Below are 25,444 nucleotides of genomic sequence, written 5' to 3' on the forward strand. Positions count from 1 at the left end.
GTGTTAAAGTGTCGATGACACGAGACCGCACCACTTTGTTCGAGCTTCGTTTCCAAATTGGGAAGGTGATTCTCAGTCTCGAGGGACCATTTTTGCACCTGGCTCGAGCAACAGGAACCCTTTCACCGTTTATGCCGAAAATTGAAAATCAAATTTTCTTTACATCTGTCTTAATATTTTCACGAGAGCGTCAGCAATGCATAGACGAAGATCTCCCGATGAGAATGAGTCCAAACACGACCATATTCGGAGTATTTTTAATTACGCGTAATTTACCGATTTTCGAAAATGATTCGAATCGCGTATAATTGAAAATCGTCCGAACATGGTCGTGTTTGGACTCATTTTCACGGGGAAAGCATTGCCAATTTAGCGATAACGCTCTTGAAAGGATTTGATAAAAAATATATAAATTTTCTGGTGAAAGTAATTTTATATTGTCGATGAGTTGTCCCCAAATGCTTCTGTAGTTTCTAATTCGATTCAAGATTGGATGTAATTAGTACTCGTGATTTTACAGAAAATTTACACCTCGATATAGAGTAATTTAGATTGACAATACGGAGTGCTGTCAGTATGATACACGAGGGACACTGGGCTCCTCAAGTTGGTAAAGTGATTTGAATTTTTGAGAAATTAACAACAATAACGAAAGAATACTTTCCTTCGCAATATATAGAAATGAAAATAGATAGTCCAGCCAACGATACATAAACGCATAAAAGGCGTAGTGTTGCCAGAGCGCCGTTACCGAACCTAACCTCACAGTATTCCTATATTTGTGACACAGACGAAAATAAGTTTGCAGAGTAGGTGAATTAGAACATCTGTATCCGCGTTCCAATTATACATTGGACTATTTAAGATTGCAAACTGGTAGCTCAAAAAAGGATAGATATAGTAAAAATTAGGCAAATTAAATTTTCTTCTTTAAAATGTACAAGTACGCGAGTATTAAAAATACGGCCAATTCGAAGAACAAAGTTGTTTCTGACGCATAGAAAAATCAATGCTTCTACGTTGCATTAATGTTACGGATAAATTAATGCGGTAAAAAGTTCTACAAATTACACTAATCGTATAAGTGCACAGAAACGAGCGCTCGAAATTTGAATATCAAAGGAATTGAATTTAAGAACTCGCGATTCTTTTGTAACCAGAATGGAACAAATTACAAACGATGAAGTTTGAATTTGCAAAGCTAACGGAACTAATTCTACGAATTAGGCAAATTAACGCCACCGAATCCGCGACGTCAGTGGAACTGATAGGTCAGACGAATCCCAAGTTCGCGAGCAGTATGCAAGTAATTATACAGGCTAGACGAATTATCGTTCCGAATTTGCAAAGCTGGCGGAACTAATTCAACGCGTTAGACAAATTAACAGTCCAAACTTGCAACGCCGGCGGAACTAACTCGACAGTTAGGACAAATTGGGCAGACCTCAACCTGGATAAGAATGAATTAATTGTAACGCTTTAATGAAATTAGCGTCCACCTATTAGCCACCATTTTAGTACCAGTTTTCGCAAATTGAAAAAAAAAGTTTATTAAAGAATTTGCGTCTCGAATGTACCAGCATCCTTAATTTCCAATACCACTAGAACGTCACTGAAATTTCAAAATAGTAATTCAAATGGAATTGTTCAAGTCTCTAGAATTCGTAACACGAACGAATCAACGTATCTGAAATTTCAACGTACAGAGAACAAAATTAATACACTGACCCGAGATAAAATGATAACAGTGTGAATTACAATATATACAACTAACGAAATACTGTCCCAATTTGATTCGAACGAATAATCGTTACTCAAGATTTTAAACATTGAACGTAAAGGTAATCCCAGGTGTTCGCTACCGTTGGTGTCCGCGTGAATGTGTGACTATTTTCAACGACCTCGAATGGGAAACCGTTACACGGATTCGCTGAAAGAGTTACATGAAAATCTTCTCCCGCGCAGATCCGCGGGGAGTAAATTACCGCCAGTGTATATTTTACCGACATGTTTAGTGGGCCGGCCCACGTCAACTACCGCAGATTTACGATGACATTAGGTATCCAGATTTTTTGTTTCGTACGGAACACGCTGCGGCCCGTGTCCGTGCAACCTTACAATCTAATTTTTCTGTGAACACCTCCCCAGTTGGGAAACCACCTTAATTCCCTTGTAGACTCTTGCTTCTCTCACTTGGTCGATCTTTCCTTTTTGTAATTCACGGTAGCGTCATCCTATGAGACGTATTATTAGCGAGTCACTCGCAGCAATTGATTAAATTTTTCCAGTCCAACGTGGAGATAATGTTTGATCACTTAACCGGGTTAAAATTCAATCAATTACCCGGGAACTACTGTTTAAAGCATTTTTAATGTACTGTATTATGCTGGCGGGATTACAAGAAGTAGTCTACTTTCAATTTACTCGTTTTGCAATGTTATTTTGATTATATGTTCTGGAACAGTGTTTTATTTCGTTCCAAGTAATAACGCTCATTATATTTTTGTGCAATGCTTTGCTAAAATAAAGTGTAGATTGTCTGAATAAAAGAAGTGTGACGCAATTTAAATTAAACACGTATCTCTGTGCCATAAATAGATAAATCAGTGTAAAAATATATATATATTGAAAAAATAGTAATTTAATTCCACTCTAGGGGGGGTCTGCCAAAAGTTTTCTATCTTGAGAAGCCTCTGGATTTCAGAATCTGGAAGATAAAGACTGAGAAACACTGTTCGAGGATATATGTGTTTATATTCTTTTGACTTTAATGCGTTCCTCGGGTCTTTCTTGACCCATACTCCTAATGTATTATTTTTCTACGATGGAAACTGTTACAATAGATGCTACTGGATACTGTCGACACTTTCTTAGTCCTCTCACTACTATATATTGTACAACTAAAAACACAGGTTCCATACATTTAAGACGTTTTACATAATTAAATAATAATTATATAATTAAAAACACGAGTTCCATACATTTAGGACATTTTACATAATTAAATAATAATCATATAATTAAAAACACGAGTTCCATACATTTAGGACATTTTACATAATTAAATAATAATTATATAATTAAAAACACGAGTTCCATACATTTAGGAGATTTTACATAATTAAATAATCATTATATAATTAAAAACACGAGTTCCATACATTTAGGACATTTTACATAATTAAATAACAATTATATAATTAAAAACACGAGTTCCATACATTTAGGACATTCTACATAATTAAATAATAATCATATAATTAAAAACACGAGTTCAAAGATTTGTAACGTAACGGTCAAGCAAATGCTTCAAGGTTAAGACTTGAACGTAAAATTTGTTTCCCCTGTCCTCACCAAAAGGCGAAACCTCGATTCACAAATTCGAAGCACAACGATGCTCTTTTAGTCTAGAGTGTTCCCCATCTTATCCCATGGAATCGTCGTTCTTGATCTGTCCCTGTTGCGCGATCCGCGGGTCGGTAGCGCGTTATTTCTGCAATTACAGTTGCAGAAACGGTGTCCACCGCGGTCCACGAATTCTTCAAGCGATAAATTCACGTCGCGTTGTATTTTATCGAGCCCCGGGCGGAAAATTTACGACCGGTCGTGCACTGGGGCGCATTTTTGTCACGCCCCCGACGTTTACGCGCGGTCCGCACGAAGACGAACACTCGTTTCTCCCGCGATCGCAAATCACTCGCGGCTGAATCATCATTGTTTAACGGCAAACATTGCGTATTCCCCTAAACACTCGAAACAACGCGCGCAATAATTTACATTGTGTACATTACACTTGCGGAATTTGCAGATACGAGGGACAGACAAATGCATCGCGCGAAGTTATACAATATACGATGCGCGCGCATCTCCACGAATTACCGTGATGCGCGCGTGTAACCGTTTTATCGCTAGCGACGTGATTCTCCAATCAAGGTTAGGAACGCGAGAGGTCTTCAAGTACTTCGAACTCGCGTCGAATCAAGCCTACGAGCGATCAACGTACTAGGTTATTCAATAAGTTTTGTCCTTTCTTCCATTGTTAAAAAAAATACTATGACACTCGAACTTTGAACAACTGTAAATATACGAATGAGTCCTGTGAATGTACAGTGACCTGTGGTATAAGTGGCATAATTGCCCTCAGGGACAAATGAAGTAGAAAACTAAATGATAGAATATACAGAGTGGAGTATCCATAAGCAACAGATGGTATCTCAACGAATGCTTTTATGAATGTTGTCTGGTATGGAGGAAGGTGGAAAAATGATTTATACCCCATAAAATCTCCCTCAGAGCAAAAGAATTCTTTTAAGAATATATTTCTGATACCTTTGGTTCTTACCAATAGAAATAGAACAGGTATCCTGTGTAAACGATGTACTCCTCAGACACTTAAAACCTTGGGTGTACCACTACCGTTTATGTTATACCGTTTAAAAAATTTTAATTAAAAATTCCGTAAAGTAATTATCCCTAATATTGCTACGTATACACCCTCGAGCATCGCGTGTTTGTGATCAGGTTTACGAATCATCGATCCCATTCATAAAGTTATTCGTGTTGGTCAAATGAAGACACTCATGGTCGCTATAGTCATCGAATGTTAAAGTAATGCGCCTTCGGGATACACTACTGCCTTTACGATTCCAAGGATTGCAATAAACGATTATTACTTCATCCTTCCGCCTGAAAGGAATGAGAATTGCTCGTCGGCGCTTCGTGTGTGGCGGCGAATCGATGCGAATTCTCCTCGAAGCGATTAAAATTGTATGAACGAAACGTGTTCCGCTGCCGGCATGATCGTTCTCAACGATAGCAACGACCGCGACGAACTCGGAGAGAAAACGAATTTTCAAAGGGGGACGACGCTCGAAAGGCTCTTTCGTAAACGTCGACAGACCTTATCTCGGCGAATCGATCGGGGATCGTTCCATAGAATCTGGCAGGAGAATTAGCAAGGGTCTTCTGAGCTCTGCAGTACAATCTACCTGAAGATTCAATTGGGAAATCGACTAGAAACTTGTCTCTGTCATATTGGACTGCCACCTTTCCACGTTGCAAACATTTTAAGCAACGCGTTAGAAAGAAAATAACGTTAAGGGACGCGACAAAAGAATTCACACAAAGTCAACGGTAACTCTACCGTGCTCGTATATTAACGATTCAAGTATTTTCAATCGTAACGAATTTCGAGCGCGGACCGATGTGACTGGAAATTGTTGAACCGACGCGACTGAATGGCTGGTCTTGATCTTTTGGAAAATTTACAAAACTTTCAGTTTCTTTTACTAGTAAGTAGCCTACAAGAACCTGGTTGACCGATTGGGACATTGGATTGGAGATTGGAGCGAATTTTGAGCGCGGACCGATGCGACTGGAAGTCGTCGAACCGACACGACTGGGGACTTTCCTCAATTTTTTCGAATATTGTAACTGAAAAGAAGTCACCGAGTTCGCGATCAAGTAGTTAGATAACACCGTAGATATTATTTGGAAATAGATTTGTATGTTAATGGGACCACATCACCACCACTGTTACCTTACCTGGACAAAAATGGCTACCGTACCTCGATAATTGACCAGAAACTCGCGATCAATTAACCGCACGATACCATACGTATCACTTGGGTGCATAAACTGGCGTCCAATTACGAGAAAAGGCAACGATGAGTTGCTTTTGTAAACAAGTCAATCTAACTAACCAATAATTTCGATCTACTGCGAGACAAATGAATCAGAGTTCAAGCGTTGCAATTCGCCGCGCATACTCGCCGATCGGAGCATGAAAGTGTTCCCGCGATATCACTCGTAAAAAAGGCCAAAATGGGGGCGAAATAAATTCGAACCGACGATCTGTATCCCGTAGCACGGGATTTGCATTTAATCGCTGGTATTGCGTTCACTCGACGCTATAACCGATCTCGTTCTGAAGACGGCAGACACTATTAATTACGTTGGTGGTGATGCGGGAGACGTATATTAATTGCTACCGCTGGCTATATGCACAGCGCTAGACCCAGCTATGTAATTAGTAACACTTCGATTGTAATGCATTTGAGCTCGGAGCTATCATCCGATAAAGAACCATTCTCCCGACGCGATGACGACCTTGCAACCGACAATCCGTGTTTATCTGATGATATATTCTAGCGTGTGTAGGTGACTATTAGACGGTTGGGAATTTCAACGAGTGTCTTCGCCTACTTCAGGTAAATGTTTCGTTCTAAGATTTCCTGAATCTAGGCTAGACCGTTATCCACGGAGATCCGTTGTGGCGAGTAACCGTTGGATATCTTCCAGTTGATCGTTAAGAGGATTTCAGAGTCTGTCCCTTCTATCTCTACGTGCATCGATATACTTTGTATGTCACTTAGCGAAGGTGACATTACTTCTTCTTAAAGTAAATAGAAGTGAGAAAGGATGCGTAGGATTCTAGATGTCAATTTCTTGATTAACGATTGTTTGGTACAATCCTCCAGCTGATCTCTAAGAGGATTTCAGAGAGTCTGTCCCTTCTATCTCTGTATCAACATAGTGTGTATGACACTTAGCGAAAGTGTCATTGTTTCTTTCTAAAGTAGATAGAAGTGAGAAAGGGTGTGTACGTTGCTAGGTGTCAGCTTTCGAATTAATGATTGTTTGATCCAATCTTCCAGGTGACTTCAAAGAGGATCTATTTCTTTCTGATGATAACTGAGATAAGATTGCTCCGTTTCAAAGTAAATACAAGCAAAACAGGCTGTAAAGTTTCTGGTTCAGCAATTACTTGATTCAATCCTCCAGGTGATTTCGAAGATCTCAAGAAGACTTGATCTCGAATACCTAGGCTAGCTGTCCCATCGATAGGTTCTTTCTGTCCTCCGAGTTGATAACCAAGATAACATCGATCGATACAAGTGAAAACACTCAGTATGTTTCCAGTCTGGTAATTATTCAAACAAGTACTCAGGGTGATCTCAAAGGTTTGAAAAATCCTTCGGTGATCTAGAAGTTTGATTATCTACTTCAGCTATCCAGATTCTTCCTACTTCTACAGCGCGTTGACAGTGAGTTGTCCCTCGGTTTCAACCTGGATAAATGTTTCTCTCTAATTGACCATCTTCCAGCAATTTTCTTGTACACAACCGATGTTAAATCCCAAGCCAGGGACGATGCGACTCAAGCGCTCCTTGACCCCAGTCTCTAAGGCGGACGATTAAACTCGACCGGCTCTAAAATTGCCCAGTGCTCGTAGGATGTGCCCAACGAGCCCTAATGTACGACCTCGGTGCCTTTTGTAAAGCGGACCTCGTGGATCGAATAAGTCCACGATGTTAATTGCGGCTTTAATTAGTTACGCCGTGGCGAGGTGTAACGAGCGATTCCTGGGGCGGACGAGACGCGTCGCAAAAAGGCGGGTATTTGCATAAAAGCGTACGCTGCGGTGCCGGGTGTAGGATTCCGTGGGGTACAATTATGGTGAATTTATTAGGGAAGTGGTCGCCGGGCGTGCGCGTAATGGCCGTTTTCTAAATATAGGACGGCGAAGCAACGAGGACGGCCGCCCCGTGGCAGGAAGAGGTGTACGACGAACGTGTCGTAGGAAGGCTTCCTGCAATTCACGGCCCGGAATGAGGTATTCGTATGACGGGACATGTGTCTGCCCTTCCATTGTGATCGACACCACCACCCCCCAAGCCCGCCGCCTCCCGTGAGAATCGATCGGTTGGTTAATTAAAGGATTTACTTTCGCCACGAGCCGCGCACTGTCATTCATATCTGGAAGACGTGCACTGGGTCGTGATTCGGTGGTTGGGGCCGACGGGGTACAGGTGGTTCGGTAATTGAAAGAGGAAATTGTTGTTTTTGGCAGCTCGAAGCGGTAACTTCCTTCATGGGTCTTGCCTGTTACGAGGCGAAGGCCTTCGGAGGGATATGATTACAGAGGTGTCCTCTTGAGTTATTGTTCTATACAGGGCTCCACTCGTACGACGGGTTACTTCCTAAATTAATATCTGGGAGACGTGCATCGAGTCGTGATTCGATGGGGTACAGGTCGTTCCGTGATTGAGAGAGGACATTTTTGTTTCTCGACAGTTTAGAGAAGAACCTACCTCGGTTGGGCTTCAGGACGTTGCGGGAATGAAGCGATTGCCATGTAAATCATGAATTTGAGTACAGAGTTGGGTGTCTTTTTGAGTTATCGAGGGGTTCACTTGTACGATGGGTTAACTTCCTAAATTAATATCTGGGAGACGTGCAACGAGTCGTGATTCGATGGGGTACGAGTCGTTCCGTGATTGAGAGAGGACATTTTTGTTTCTCGACAGTTTAGAGAAGAACCTACCTCGGTTGGGCTTCAGGACGTTGCGGGAATGAAGCGATTGCCATGTAAATCATGAATTTGGGTACAGAGTTGGGTGTCTTTTTGAGTTATCGTGGGGTTCACTTGTACGATGGGTTAACTTCCTAAATTAATATCTGGGAGACGTGCACTGCGTCGTGATTCGATGGTTGTCGCCGTTGGGGTACAGGTGGTTTGGTACTCGAGAGAGGACATTTTTCTTTTTCGGAGAGAAACTTTTCTCGATGGGCCTTAGGGGATCTTGAAACAAAGCGATTGCCACGTTCCGAGGAACTCGAGTATAGAGTTTCGTGGCTTCTTAGATATCTGCTTACATAACAAGTGTAATACTTAAATTAATGTCTGGGTATTGAGATGATTAGAGTACGGATGGTTTCATAGTTTCTAGGGTATTTCCTTGAGTGGTGTTGACGGTTATTGAATACTTTTGGAAGAGTCTCAATCGAGACATCCTTCTTCCAATGTAACTTCTGACGATTCCTACAGTCACGAACCACTTCTCGTGTCATGAAATAATACACTATCGTGATTTATCGATCGTTTGGGGTTCAGTTGATTCGATAATTGATTGAAGCAATCGTTACACACTCCATGTTGTCGCAACGATGAAAAATGTTTTATTTCAACATTTTACTTTATGGATTAACATTGACATCGACTGTAACGTTTTTTGTAAAGATTTTCGAGAAAATTGCAAATACATTATAATGATCTAAAAAGAGAGGATATTGACAAACTGTGGCCCCGCAATTAGAATGTGTTTCGAAATCTGCAGTCTGGCCCAAACACTCACGTGCAAAGAAGAGAGTCGCCGTGTACGCGAGGAATAATTAATTAGCGGCATTCGTTTCGGCAATCGAAAACAAAGATGGACGTTTGTATCCGTCGACTGGCGAGGGCGTCCCGTGCATCTCAATTGCCACCTTCCTGTAACGAAACATTAACTAAAAACGCCGTAACTATATCACATCGACTGTATAAATTCAACGACGTCAAAATAATGTCGCTTCAAACGAGAAATAAAACAAACTTGTTTAAATTCAGTGGAAAATTATTCTTTTCAATTTCAATACAACTCAAGTACTTTTACAAAATTGCACGCAACAGGTGTGTACTAATTTTATCATAAATTTAGAAGAAGAAAAAATAGGGAAACTTAAAACATTTTTAAGGAATGATTAAAAATAGGAAATATTAAAAACGAAATTATTGCAAAGATAAAGATATCGTATAATCATAATACTAAACACGGTGTAATTGTATCTGGCCAATAGTATTGCAAAGAGAAATAAAGAAACACAAAAGATAGATAAAAACAATTATTCTCTGGACTCTTTCCACGATTCTACTATATCGATCGGTAAAATGTTCACTCACTTCTGGAACGTCCTTTTCTCGCCCAAGATTCTTCTCCAATTGGTAAATCGTTTGTTCGAACAGTTTCGCTCCTCGCACGGAATCGTATCGAGAAAATAAAAACTGGAAGCCACGCGCGCCTCCCCTCCAGCCGTGCGAGCGAAAATGGCCGCGCATCCGGCGCGACTGATTCCGAATTCCGCGCGATAACCCGTCAACCGTTGACATCTTGATTTTCGAGTGGCCCTCCGACCCTTTCCACGAACCGATGAATCCTGATTTCCAATTCGAAGGGGTTGACCGTCCATCGACGTGAGGATCCTGCCGATCTCGTCGACGAGATCTCCGCGAGATCGTTCTTCTCCGTCGCGAGCCAACGGCGAGCAAGAATGTCCAAGGACGAATTATATTTAGCCGTCGCGGAGACACTGCATCCAAGGATGCGATTTATATTGATGCATCGTATTTAATTTCGCCTGGTCGCGCTCGCGAGCGCGTGCACACATCTACATCAGAGACCACGACTCCCTTGCTCCAGGTATTCGTAACCTTTTTGTACACATGGGCCTCTTTGGGTGCCTGCTGGATCTCGTGTCTTCTTTTGTTTTGAAAAAGAGTGTATTTAAATATGTAAAATAAAGCAGATTGGATTTAAAAAAAATTTTATTACAATTGAGCACTTACTTGGTGCTGGTGAATCCTGTATTCCTTTTTTGAAACAATGTATTTTAACGAGTAAAATAAAATTAACTGAGAAAAGAAGCCTGCTGTGCTTCAGTAACCACTTGGAGAACCTGGTGAGTCCTGTACCACTTGGAACAATGTATTTTAACGAGTAGAATAAAATGGACTGAACAAAGATGTCTGCTGTACTTGAGGGACCACTTGGAGAACACGGTGAAACTGATACCTTTTATAAAAGTATGTATTTAATAAGTAAAGTAAAGTGAATAGATGGAGACTACATTTAAGGAAGAATCTATTCTGGTTAGATACTGTTGTGAAATATGAAAAATCAACTAAGGAAAATATTGAAGAATTTACATATTTTCTCCTTGAACATTATGATTGATTAGATTCTAAACAAATGAAAATTTTAAATATACAGGCATACTGTGCGGATGAAATATTACAGATTTAAATAAAGGAAATGAGAAAGTTTTGCACCATTCTTCTATAAAATGGATATTCCCAGCTGAGAATGCAATTTAGTTTTTTGCACGCTCCTTTAAATAGTAATATGGCGAGTACAACGCTGATCACTGAACGAGAACACGTGTAACGTGCTCAAGAACAATGGTAATTTCAGTTATAAATATTCGCTTTGGAGAAACATTGCATAAGACTTTTTCTGCTCCTTTCGTCGCGCTCTACAAGCTACCATTGCCACATTGAAACGTTTATCTCCAATTCCGTTTACTCGAAAGACAAATAGCTATATAAAGATGATCGTTGAATGGTTCACTGATTGCAAAATAACCCGTGGTAATTAAAACACAACTCATTGACAAAAGAAACACTTTCTATTCTTGCGAGCGAGAAATTAATATCTTTTTTTCAAATATTTTCTGTCCTTTCTTATATTCATTTGCAGCGCCAAGAGGGATGATTGTGAATAATCGACACACTGGTCGTTTATGGACTCCTGCTGGATTCATTGAACGAAATTAAATGGGAGTTAATTACGGAACGCGTGGTGCACGAAGAATAATCTGTAGCAAGAAATGGTATCCCACGTTTAGTCCGGAGCTCAGAGTCTGTACCAATAATTGAAATAGTTTCGAGCAAGATGACGGCAGTTAAACTTGTCCGAGTGTTTAATAAAGAATTAATTCCCAGATTGCTTCGGAAATAAAAGTATAAATTTTACCGATTAAGGTAAGGTAACATTTTTTAAATCAGTCCTCAAATTACATATTCTGTTCCTTTTAGACTTTCTTCGCTCCAAAAGGTAGTACATGCTTCACACGTAAGACAACAATTAATTACATAATATTTAATTAGTTTAAATTCAAAATTCCCACGACGATCACTGTACAAATTTCTACACAAGTATAAAAAAGAACTATCATCAATTTTGGTATCACACTTGTTACTCCAAATGAGAGGTACCCTTACAAATGTGATAAACAATAATCCTGTAAATTGTTCAGTATAGGTTACATCGTACAGTTTCAACGGGTTTCTGTTATTATTTTTCGAATATTTTGTTGGATAAATATCGTTGGAGAGCTATATCTAGTCGATCCAGGTGATCAAGGACCTCTCGGATCATAGATCAGACCATGTCTGCAGGTTATACAGCCATGTTCTTGCAGGAAGTTCAGACACCGTACGAAAAATCAACGTGGGCAGTCATCGCTCGTAATAATTATCGCTCTCGCGATTCTATTTCCGTGGTCCTTCTCCTTTGCCTCAAGAGACCCTTCGCCAAGGATTTCGCGTGGGTGAGCCAAGATTTACGACGTATAACGACTCGCAACGCTCTTTTAAGGCGCAGTGACTTCGATGCCGAAAACCTTCGGATAAATTCTAAATCTGGCGTGATTCGAAGCGTCTATGGGTCGCGAAGGGAGCAAAAATGGTCACTGTAAGTGGTCCCTCTCACAGTAGACGGTTCTTAACGCAAAAAATTCGGATTTCTATGAAACTCAACGAAAAACGTCCAAGACAGCTGCAGATTGTTGCTGCGAGCAATTACAATCATTCGGGATATCTTTCATCGCTATAAATTCTCCAAAAGGTTCGAAACTACCTCTTGAAGTGTCTCTAACTTCAATTTTTCTCGATATACAATTCTATCAAGAGAAAATCTTTTTGAATAAAAATTTGGAAAAATCTGTCGATATACTGGGAGATGAATGTTGTATTTTTTAAATAATACCGTTGTCTTTGGTGATTTTTGACATTATAGCATCTGTTGTAGACATTATTGCATCTATATGTAACTGTAGCATCTATCAGAGTTTTAAAAAAAAATTCAATTTCCAGAGAGTATTTTCCTACAGTTATGATACTTTGTACTTTAAAACTGTGTGGTTCCAAAATTATAGCCCACGAACAAATTGACTGTTAAAGTTCGACTGCACCAACAAATATAACTGACAGTCTTTGACACCATTTATTGTACAAAATTTATTTTCTACAGAGTATAGTTATTATATTCTGTACTTTGACATTCTACGGTCCCAAATTATGGGTCTCCAGTCAAATATTTAGTGTCAGGATTGCACCAATTGGTACCTTTGGATTCTGTAGTATTTACTGCATAGAATTTATGTTTCAGTATTTTCCGTATAGTCATGGTACTTTGTATCTCGAATCCAAATGGTCCCAAAATTATGATCCCTGTATTCAAATATCACATATCTATCGTTATGGTTGAATTGTACCAATAGGAAACGAACCAAGAAATTATCCGCGGTAGGATTGGTCGAATTCCGAACGAGGGCCAGACACGTTGCAATCCCAGGACGAAAATTACAATGGTAAATGACTTTGAATACAATGAAACGTCTATGATAACTTTCAAAATGGCCGGTCGTCGTCCCGTAATGGAACAGACGCCTCGGACGACCTTAATTTCGATCGTCATGAATTTAAATCGCCCATTAACGTCCTCGCCTAAAATAAAAGAACGCGAAACAGTTTCACCAATCGGCCACGACAATTTGCATTTTAACCATTGCGAATCTGATCCTGGTAAGTTGCAACGTGAAATCGTGAAAAAAATGCACGTTTGCTATTTCGCTGAAATCATCTTTCACGTTGATTTATTCTGCTCGTCGAAAGGAATGATGCAGCATTTATTAGAAGGAATTCTTCCTGGACGTCTTCTTCTACGTGGTCGTAACTTGAATTTAAATATTCATGCGTTGTAAATATGAATTATCGGAGGTTCGTTGACATTTATCAAATTTTTCATCGCCATAAAGACATTCTTGTCGTTAATTTCGCCAACATGGTAATTCGTTCGTTCTCGATGGTCTTGATTAGCGTCGAAATAGATTTACATTCGAAAAAATATATATTCATCCTGTAAAATTTATGGTCTAGAACTTATAAATCTTGTCTCTAGAATTGAATTTACGGAGGAGATGATTTTAACGAAAAGTCGATCAGTTTTGATAGAATTTTTTACTTCTTTTTAAAGACACTGTGTCATCATATCGTGGATAAAACTGTAGGATATATTTAGAATAACAGAGGTTTGGTGAAGTTGAAACAAAGATTTTTACGTTCTCTTTGAAATTGAAAATAAAATTGAAAATCCTTTATAAAATGGTCGTGGAAAATTAAATATCAAGAGGAGGATAATGCTCGTGATTTGCTGCAACTCGATATACACCGTACAAAAAGTTGTGAAATAAACTCCGTGGGTAATAATTAATACCATTCTGTTGCAGCGTGCAATTTGTTACAGGAATGATTCAATACGTTCTCCGAACAACTCGATCAGAATAACGCAGATTGGATTAGTAATCGATTCAATATTGATCCTTTAAATGAAATACTTGTTCAATTTTCTAATTACATTTAATAACGATAATTTATCATACAATCCAGTTTAATACGAGATAAGGTTTTTATTAACTCGTCGACGTGCACTACATGTTTCATTTAATAGAGCGCTCATTATCTTTGAACTTGGTTTTCCCTCAAGGCGCCACCATGATTGCGATTTATCGAGTGGTATGCATTAGCATGTTGCAAAATTCGACTTAACTCGATCAGTCCGCGACACTCGTTAAGTAAATGAAACGATTGCCCTTGAAAACGAAACTTTCCGAAACCAGCTTTCTAATTACAATTTATTATGCGGTTGCTATTCACGCGTCGCTAATTTTCAGCGCGAATCATCCTTGAAATTAAATTTAACCTGCTATCTAATTACAATTTATTATATAATTCGAATTAACACAGTGTAAAAACTAGCTCGACTCGTTGGTTCACACAACACCCGGTGCTGTCGCGTCGGTTTGCAACACTTTAGTTGCTTAGGTGGCGCCATCTACGTACCCTTTAAAAGTTCTAAGTTTATTCGATTCAGACCAATGAAACCAAAGAAATTTACCGCATCGTGCAACCAGAAAATTCTTGAAAATATTGTCCAAAGTGTGTACTTTAATTGTTTGAAAGTTATTTAATGTTAAAACTATATTCTTTTTAACATAATTATTACGTGGGACGAAGAAAGTATTCGTATCCTATGTTATAAGGAAATTCCCCTAACCTAGAAATCTGATTTTAATGAAAGTTTCTGTGCATGTAAAGCATACTGATACGCATATGACATAATTATTTTGGGGGACTTTTTCCATTGTAGAATAATAGAGCGTTAAAAACTGAACATTTCTGTAAAACAATTTTTGTTGTATCTCGCACGATTACGAAGTTTTGAAGAAAATGAAAGGCAGCTAAACTAAACGTTTACAGTGCCATTTTCTCTTCCATTTTTCAAGTACAATTTTGTAATAGTGCCAAATAGAGCAAAACTTTTCATACGAAAAATGTTCAACTTTTAGTTCTCTATCATTCTGTCCCAAAAAAGTCCCAAAAAAAATTGCCTTAAAAAAATAAAAAAAACATTAAAACCTTCGAAACTTGTGTTTCACCTTTTTCTCTCGCCAATTTCTCTACTCATGCATTATTATGTACTACATGCATGCAAACTTTCATTAAAATCGGTCTTAAGGGTAAGAAGAATTTCCGTATAATATAACGCACGAATATTTTTTCGGACCATTATAACAGGCTGTTCGATAAATTAAATTTTGTCGTTCGATAAAACTTATCGAACAGTACTATTCAATGTGGTATTATCGAATGACGAAACTTATTTAACGATCTAGTATATTAACTATTCTGTATCGTTTGAAAAATTGCTAAACATCGGCAGTACTCTCGTCCCGATTGGTGTTTATTCTACGCGATAAAAGTCGTTTGGTATCCTATCGCCTTGCGCGTCGCGACACCAGCTATTATCGGATTGGTCGGTTTTCCCACGAGCACGATGCAATTTTCGCTCGAGGATTGTTGCAGCCGGCAAGCGTGCGCCGCGAAACGTTTCTTACAAATAAGGCGCGCAACACGTTGATGGAACGCTGCAACCAACAGGTTGCAATTTCGTCTGATTTACGGCACCGACGCTGATGTGTAATCATTGTGTTGGTTATGGTGCGCCGTGTGTCTACCGCGCGCTGTCAATGAGGTGCTTACTTTAATTCACCGTTCGACTTTATCGCGTAATCGCCGCGTAAAATGTAAACGGTTTCGCGACTATTCGCATGGTAGTCGCGCGATAAATTAGACGGGGGATCCCCCGGTAACGTTGAACTTTTATATTTTCAATCGTGAAAGGTTGGCAGCACTTACGGCTAAAATTCCCGGGTTTTTCTTCTTTTGTACGATGGAGGGCTCATTATACACTCTATTCCATATTATTATAGTGTCTCGATCGAGAAATCTGGTGATCCAAGCTTTGACGATCGAGCTCCCCTCAACGAGTGGCTTTTAAGCGACGTCAAGGGTTTATCGAGGTTAGGTTAGGCGCAGCACTTTAGCTGCGCCTCTTTTGCACCGTGGAAAACTCGTTACACACCCGATTCCTTGTTATTATAGTGTCTCGATCGAGAAATCTGGTGATCCGAGCTTCGACGATCTAGCTCTCCAGTAAAATGCTTTTGAGCGACGTCAAGGATTCATCGAGGTTAGGTTAGGAGCGGCAGTTTAGCTGCACCTCTTACGCATCGTGAAACAGTCGTTACGCGCTCGATTCCTTGTTATTATAGTGTCTCGTACAAGAAATCTGGAGATCCAGGCTTCGACGATCTAGCTATCCAATAAGATGGATTTCAGCAAAGTCAAGGATTTATCGAGGTTAGGTTGCCAAGACCACTTTAGCCTTGTGCTCTCGCACAATTGTCGGCACGATTTACTTGCTTATACAAGGTATCTCCGAGCAAGTGGAGAATTTATTTTATATATTAATTTAGTTTCTAAAGACAATCAAAAAGTTTATATAAATATGTGTCCTATTTCACTTTGTATATGTACTTACTTGCATAATTTACATAATTTACTTGCTTATACAAGATGTCTCCGCACAAGTGGAGAATTTATTCTATATATTGGTTTAGTTTCTAAAGACAATGAAACAGTTTATGTAAATATGTGTCCTATTTCACTTTGTGTATATACTTACTTGCATAATTTACATAATTTACTTGCTTATGCAAGGTATCTCCGAGCAAGTGGAGAATTCATTTTATATATTGGCTTAGTTTCTAAAAACAATGAAAAAAGTTTATGTAAACGTGTGTTCTGTCTCACCTTGCCTATATATCTAAATAATAATATCTAGATCAGAATACTGCTAATTGTCATCTGAAAGCGTTGAAACATTCTGATACGTAATTGAACAAATGTTTGAACAAATTCGAGAAACACCAGGCAACGTTGGAAGAATAATTACACCCATGACAAGGCGTCTTCGTGCGTGCGTTGAAATGCATGATAATCATTTTGAGTATCTTCCGCGAAGATAATCGCTTACAAGATGAAAGAACGTTTCATTCACTGTATCATGTAAACGGGGTGAAATGGAACATACGTTTATGCGAACTTTTTTCGCTGTTAAATCGGCAGGTAAAATATTTGCCAAGTACTCAAGGACACTGTATACGACGAATAAAGACGTTACGTGTAGAAAATAAAATATATTATTCTATTCAACGAAGATTATCTGATTCCAAAGATCGAAAATACTTTAATAAGACTATTGCTCGGTATGGATAAAATGATGTACAATTTCGATCCACATTGAACAAAGTTTCCCCGGATGTGTGAAACAATTCGTGCCCTGATATACGAACAAACTTCCAAAAGACTGAAATATCAAGTACTTGACCTATTCGAGAAAAAAATGTTCCATTCTGTGTTATAGAAAGTTAAAGTCCATTTAACTCCATCTTGTTACCTACTACTGACGCGTTAAGTGAAAAGTTAGTGCACTATTCCCGTGACAAAAATCAATCTAACAAGGCGATATTGTTGCAAGCGTTGCGAATCACTTTACTGTTCCTGTCTATTAATGTCAGTCGACGGTTTGCACGGTTGATTCATGAAGGCAAGAAACAGGAAGACTTGGAGCTTTCACTCCGGGACTGTAGTTAGTACGAGCGTGCATGATAGAATAAGTCATGTTATTTGATCGATGGCTCGTGTCTCTTACATCGTATTGATTTGACACGTTAAATACAATGTAATGAACGAACGCCTTCTCGTGTCTCGCGTTCACGTTTCCCGGAAGTCGAAGAACCAGTCAACCGTAAAATTTGTCCTTCCAAAGTAAATCATACCTCACTTGCAGTTCGTTATACTCTTTTTTAACACTTCACCGTGCAAATTTCATTCGTTCGCCGTTGATTGAATCAATACCGGTGAAATTATCGATGCCGATACATTTATTAATAATTATACCCGAAACCATACGTGGAAATTTAATTAAGGTGGTAAAAAATCTTAAAGGAGTGTCCATAAATGTCAAAATGTTTACACAAATATTTTTCGCTCCTTTTCTTTCAAGAAGTCAAAAATAGGAATAATCAACATTTTAGCTCGATGGTTCACTCTTTCGATGGATACTTCTTTTTCGTGAATATTCAAATTGCAAGTCGATCGAATAAAAATATCATATTCAAGTTTCGGTGCACAAAATTGAGGCAAATGAAACGCAAATTTTTCAAATTTTCATCATAGTCTTTTCTGGATAACGAATTCAAGACTCGAAGCAAAATTGAAGTAATTTCTACGAAAATACAGAAGGAAGAGAAATGATTTTTTATCTAAAATTGCCAGACTGCCCCCTTAAATTGCACATTTTCGGACTACTTCGCGTGTTTGGACCAACGAGTTTCGTCTCTACTCCATCAGACTCGGAATGGGGACAGGTTTTTTTTCCCTCTCGTCCAGAAGGAACATCTGCCTTCCGCGCGAATAATGGAAACTCGTGAAAGGCTCGTCCTTCGTTAGCCAACGCGAAACCAGCGTAGGGACGTCGAGTCGCTTTTTGCTTTCAGGAATACCGACGGAATCCTTTCCCAAGACGGAACCCATGGGCGCGACCCTCTAACCTAGTTCACACGACGAGCGAGCTTTGTTCCAGTTCGCGAGGGGACTAGGAAAATACCGAATCTATAGATCGAACGTGGCAAGAGTGCCTCGACGAAGACGACCGAGTGAGATGCATTCTTTCGCCACGCGAACTGTACACACGTACAAGTCTCGTTGTGTAAATTGCTTTTAGAGTCAACCTCTTGGGTATCCTAATAACTCTGTTGAATTTGTAAAACGTTTCGCAAACCTGAGTTCGTTCACAAAGAATCCATCAGTTTCGAGATTTTTGAGGTTAGGAGCTCTTGAAATCGAAAACTCGATTCACTGTACACTGATTTGTACGTGTGACCTATGAACTCTGGATCGTCCTAATCTCATATGAAACTTGTTCCTCTCCCACTTTGTTATTTCCAAACTTCTTTAAAAACAAAATATTCAATATTTCCTCGTACCATCATACTATTCGTGCAATCTTGATTTGTCCTATCTGCAGAAAGACTCGAACAACCCTCTTTAATTTTGACGTGCTTTACAGAGTGGTAGAATGTAGATCCTTATTGGGGTTCGTAGAATAATTAAATACAGTTTCAAAGATGTAAATAATGAATTACTGACACTCGATAGTTTCGAATATGTAAATAATTAAACGACTTCGACAACACAGACTCACATTAACGTGGCAAATTTTAATTATTTATATTTCGAAAATTATCGAGTATCTGCATCAAATATTCCACGCGTCCCAAGAGGAACCTGTACTCTACAACCTTGCAGAAGCATGTTCAAATCGGAGGTGAACAGTTCGAGTCTCTTTCTTTGTCAGCGTTGGTCCAACCTTCGTACGAACCGAGTTGAATCTATTTCTTGCGCTCGTTAGGTTTAAAAGACCCAGTGTCCGTGAAGGGTTAAGTTATCCACATTTTTCTGCGTTAAAAAATTCTCTTTCACGGCCCCCTCGGCTCGTAAGGAGCCCCCATCCCGCCCCCCGCCCCCTACTTTAAAAACCACTGCCGTATAGTACGGTTATCGCGAGCAATCATCGACGAGTCCCCCGGGACGATGAAAGCGAAGCCGTCATTCGCGATACCACGGTCGGTAATCGGCGTTGGTTAACGCTAATTAACAGTGAACTTGACACTGGCGCAGGAGGTCAGGCGCGATGCTCACGAAAGGTAAACGCGCACGACGTAAACGCACGCGCGTAATTGCACGTGCGTAATTGCGAGAGCACGCGAGCACTGACGTCCGCTCGCGTCGAGGTTTCTGTTTCGTTGGTTAGGTGTGTACTCGTTCGGGTGGGCATCTTCGAGCATGACGCGGTAATTACTCGTGCTTGGTCATCTCTCAGCGTTCCCTGTAAAGCCACCCGCTGGACGCGGATCGAAAAATCGGGGCTAACATCGTGTGCGATATCACCGCCGGAGAGTAGGAAACATCGCTACGAGGGAGATGAGACTAACGGCGATTTATTACGAGACCAAGATCGGAAACATAATATACGAGCAAAGAATTCACGTCTGTTGGAGTCGAGTAGAAAATCTTGTCCAATAGCTAAACTATCGCGAGGAATAGAATTGTCTCGAAACGATACGTACAGATTTAGGTTAGATTTGAAGGAGAAATTCTGCGAGAGTATAGCTACGTACTTTGATAACTTTCGCAACTTTGGAGTTGTGTCTAACATAACCTACAGAAGAAAAATTCTCTCAAGACAATGTACAGAGTTTGATTAGGTTTAGGAATTGGAATTCTGTGAAGGTATTATATACTTTGGTAACTTTGGCAACTTTGGAGTTGCGTCTAACATAACCTACAGAAGAAAAATTCTCTCAAGACAATGTACAGAGTTAGATTAGGTTTAGGAATTGGAATTCTGTGAAGGTATAGCTATATACTTTGGTAACTTTGGCAACTTTGGAAAATGTCTTCCTGAGTCATGTATCTAGCCAATATAACCCACCGAAGAAAAATTCTCTTAAGACAATATATAAAGTTAGATTAGGTTTAGAAAAACAATTTTGCGAGGGTACAGCTATCTACTTTGATAACTTTGGCAACTTTGGAATTGGATAAATGTCTTCCTTTGTCATGTGTTTAACATAACCTACAGAAGAAAAATTCTCTCAAGACAATGTACAGAGATAGATTAGATTTAGGAAAGATAACTTTGGCAACTTTGGGGTTAGACAAAATGTCTTGCTGAGTTATGTGTCTAGCTAACATAACCTAGAGGAAAGAATTCTCTCGAGGCAATGCACAGAGTTAGATTAGGTTTAGGAAAGAAATTTTGCGAGGGTATAGCTAGGTACTCTGATAACTTTGGCAACTTTGGGGTTAGACAAAATGTCTTGCTGAGTTATGTGTCTAGCTAACATAACCTAGAGGAAAGAATTCTCTCGAGGCAATGTACAGAGTAAAGTTAGGTTTGGGAGAAGAATTTTACGAGATTACTGCATTGATAAGTTTGGTAACTTTGAAGTCAGATAGACTGTCTTGTCGAGTCATGTGCCTAGCTAACGTAACCTAAAAAAAATTCTCTCGAGGCAATGCACAGAGATAGGTTAGGTTCGGAGGAGGAATTTCACGAGTGTGCAATTCTATCAAGTGTCGGAATATATCTTGTCTATCATTTTACACGAATAAATCTCATGTCAGATTACACAACAGACACCACATACTACATGTATGGTAAAAATATATTGCGTCACACCACAGAGACATATCGCATAAATCACATCTACACAATAACGCAGCACACTTCGCGTAACACACAACACGCGTTTTACGTACATCGTAGATATATCACAGCCACACGTTCCGTGCGTACTGCACGTATAAAATATCACGTGTATATTATATATACACGTGTACAGGTATCACGCGCGTGCGCAAACGTTATCCTTTATCACTCACGACCAACTTGTACCACGAGAGAAATAAAATTTCGTTCGAATAGATTCTGACACAAGTGAAAATAAAAAATGATTCGTTACCAACGAATAAATTCAGCCTCGCTGAAATGAGTTGCAACCTCGAGCTTCCGTTCGCATGTTTTACAAATATTACACGTTTCCTCCCCGACCTGTAGTCTTCTGATCAGAGCACGCTGATTAACCATTTTGCTTAGCCTGTGCAACGAAAGTGAGCATTGTTTGCTATGGCTGCACGCAAAAACTGTAATTGCGCGGAAATGAAACTGAAAAATTCATTAACGAGTAATCGCGCAGATCGCTCTGCCCGCCAAGTTTTAAAAATTAGTGCCGGTATAGGTTAGGAAAGTGTCTGCAAAGTGGTCACCATTTTGAATTATTACGATCGAACCTGTTTCTTCATTAGCTTCGTCACTTCAATAACAATAACGAGTACTCCCGTTTGAGAAAATATTTATCTCGTGAGTTGACTAAAACGAACAATTTTACACTTTAAGTTTGTTTCCAGCATCAAAGAGAACAGAGTTATCTTAAATACCCCGATTAGAGAACAAGAAATTCTAATTTTCATTTATTTACCGAACTTTATAAGTATACCGAACTTGACCACAAAACGAATGATCGAAATCTATAGTAAACAAATCGAACCACGCTTAATTAGCTACGAATTTTTAAATTAATTTTAAAAGATTAATCACGATTGATCTTTTGTGACCCATTATTTTCCCGAGTTAATTTAAAAAATGTTCAAAGACTTTAATGGTCTCGAGTCTTACCAAACTGGTCAATATAGTGTATATATTTTTCAAATGTTGATATTTAATTTTTTCAGCGAATCGTTGCAAATACCTGTATCTTTTCTTTTTGCAGCGAAGAAATGTTATTTTATTAGAAAATTGTAGCGGAAAATCTGTATCGTTTCGAGAGGGGGAAAAAAAAACGGCGTGAAACGTGAAATTGGACACTGACGGGGGTACCGGGGACCGAAAACGTGAAAGATCCTTCGTGATCTTCGATCCATGGAAAAACGAAGAGAGGAGGTACGGCTGCAGCGAGGTCGAACGAAATGTATCCGGGCGATGACAACGAGCTGACGACCGCCACACTGCGACAGCTTTATACTTTCGTCGTGTTTTCCCTCGCGTCTCACGAATGATTTCCGATTTCTATAAATTATTCGGTGAGCGTTCCACCTTCTGGGACAACACTGCGCGAAGAATAATATTTTCCCTCCCAGCTTCTGAACGATACTTTCTTTCTCGTTGGAGGAAAATTCATTGTCACGTAGAATGTTTCACTATTCGCGTATAGTATAACACACGGATATCTAATAAATTGAATGTGATAACAAAAAATAGCAACAATTCAGGCTACACACCTACTGGTGACTTAAAATGGTCTCGAATTGACCTTTTATGCACTGCTTAAAAAATAAATAGAAGTACGTTTAAATAATATATATATATATTTACCTGAAAATTTTCATTAATTTTCATTCCATGAAAATAAATTTTCTCTTACTACTGATATAAAAACTCAATTTGTTCACTTTACATATATCGCTTTCGCACAATTTTTAAATACATTTAATTCGGACTATAGTTTCGGAGCATTTTTTGGGAAGAGACCATGCCGCCAGAGAACGTTTTCCGGCCCGGTGCGGAATCGCGGTCGACAGTTGGCCAGTGGAAAGCTTCCCCCTCCCCCTCCCCCACCTCCTCCCCTCCCCCACCTCCTCCCCTCCCCCACCTCCTCCCCTCCCCTGTTGTGACTTTTATGAGAAAAATCTTCTCCCGGCTTGTTTCCGCGCGGAAGAATACAATACGCCCACATACTCCCACGCTCTGCACCGTGAAAATTTGTCGAAAATTCGGGAGTCATTTTCCAAGCGCCACGACAGAAGCACGTAATGATTATAGTAAGAAATGTATGTTAACCTATGGTAAACTTTAGGTTTAGGTCTTCTTTGATGTAAATTATTACTAATCGAAAAAATAACAATACGAAAATTAACATCGAACGGACTATATTGAATTTTGCTTTCATCGAGAAGAAGTGTTTCGAAAGTTGTCGACTATCGTTAAATAATCGTAAGTTCGTAATACGATGCACAAATTGCGCAAATAAACAAAAATTGTTCTCTTAAGTGTGTTACTTCTCGAAGGTTATTTGCTTTATTAGCCAGTGTTAGAAAAATGATCGATCAAACGTTGCTTTACGTTGAAACTACAAAGTCTAAACTATAATTTAGAATAACTATAGTCCGAATTAAATGTATTTAAAAATTGTGCGAAAGCGATATATGTAAAGTGAAAAAATTAAGTTTTTTATATCAGTAGTAAGGGAAAATTTATTTCCATGGAATGAAAATTAATGAAAACACGAGGGTGCAGCAATATCGTTGCAAGTCGGAAAAAGGGAAATAATTTTCCATGAAATTCCCTTACCTGGTAAAATATTGCAGAGTGAAGGGAAAACAGGGGGAAAATCTTACAAGATCCTTCCATAACTAACTTAAGTATGATTTATCAGTTTACAGAAATACAATGTAGTAAAGGGAAAACGTTAAAGCCAGACAACCTTTGACAGGAACCTCTTCACATCGCGTCAATTAGAGTAGAGGAAGTATACAATTAAGCTAGCTACCAAGAACCTGTTAATTAAGTCTTCTTATCTAATTAAACCTAAAATAAATTTTCCACGGTACCGCGGCGGCATACTGATTTTCAGCTAGCTGTTAACGAAATTTCGATCAAAATGCGTAATAATTGCGCAAAACGACTCACAAAGGAGTTAGCTAAGATCTTTTAAAAGCTCGTCCACGTTGTTGCACATTATACGAAAGATAACACTTAAGAATTTTTATTCGGGTCTCGATTGAGCTACCAATTACGAATTTTCGACCGTTTCGTTTCAGGGGTGGATGAATTATTCGTTTCGAGACTAAGGAAACGTTACGGTTTTTAGAGAAGGAAAGGGATGTGGTTAAGGGTTAAGAAACGAAATGACCGTTGATCGCGTCCCCTGCATCCTTGGAAGACGCTTCATCTCCTCAAGAGTATCCTCACGAAATCCCAAGGACACTCCTCCGGCTATCCTCGATCAAGACAACACGGGGAGCCAGCTCTCCACTCGTAGGGGATTCTTCGACCGGAAGCGATGTATCTCCGCGGATATGACTGCTGCATCGCAATAAGACCGAAACTTCGAGTCTCCCTCTCGTACCCCCGGCCATCGAGGGCTGAATTCGAAATTCGTCAGGACACGTCCTCGGCTTCTCACGGGGCCACGTTTCGTTAACCCTGGGACCAGAAGGTCAAACTCGTGCAAACTTGCCCCCTTTGCCATCGTGCCGCGTACTTACGATTATTTAACGATAGTCGACAACACTTCGAATACACTTCTTCTCGATGAAACCGTCGTCTATCGTTGCACCGACCTATCGTGGGCAAACGAGTGCAGGATTCAGAAGGAACCATTAATTTTTAACACCAGAGGTAGCTCTACTCTATCGATAGTGATTGACTACAGTTTATTAAGGTATACCTTTATGTGTATCTCAGGGAAACGAGGAAAATGCTATGGAATTTTAACTAAATTTCTTTGTAAAAGTAGTTGGTAAATGTTTAATCGGTTGGTAAATCCAGTGTTAAGGAAGTGAGCAAAACTATATATTCATCTACAGAAAGGAGCAATT

The 25,444-nt window shown here is 39.4% G+C and overlaps 1 protein-coding gene across 14 annotated transcripts in view; it reads right to left on the reverse strand.

The window, feature by feature from the left end:
* LOC143150747 (uncharacterized) overlaps nt 1–25,444 on the reverse strand; it is a 170,007-nt gene that overhangs the window by 86,140 nt on the left and 58,423 nt on the right. For 2 of the 14 annotated variants that reach the window (XR_012993169.1, XR_012993170.1), the window contains exons 2-4: nt 10,385–10,610; nt 9,722–10,298; nt 9,138–9,271 (exon numbers count right to left, since the gene is read on the reverse strand). The exons of 9 other annotated variants lie outside the window; for them this stretch is intronic. The gene's annotated coding sequence lies outside the window, so the exon portion shown is untranslated. Of the gene's footprint in view, nt 1–9,137; nt 9,272–9,721; nt 10,299–10,384; nt 10,611–25,444 lie in introns of those variants that run through there. 3 more of the 14 variants (XR_012993160.1, XR_012993161.1, XR_012993162.1) reach the window with 3 other exon arrangements.

This window comes from Ptiloglossa arizonensis, chromosome 8 (assembly GCF_051014685.1).
Source record: "Ptiloglossa arizonensis isolate GNS036 chromosome 8, iyPtiAriz1_principal, whole genome shotgun sequence".
Taxonomy (NCBI): domain Eukaryota; kingdom Metazoa; phylum Arthropoda; class Insecta; order Hymenoptera; family Colletidae; genus Ptiloglossa; species Ptiloglossa arizonensis.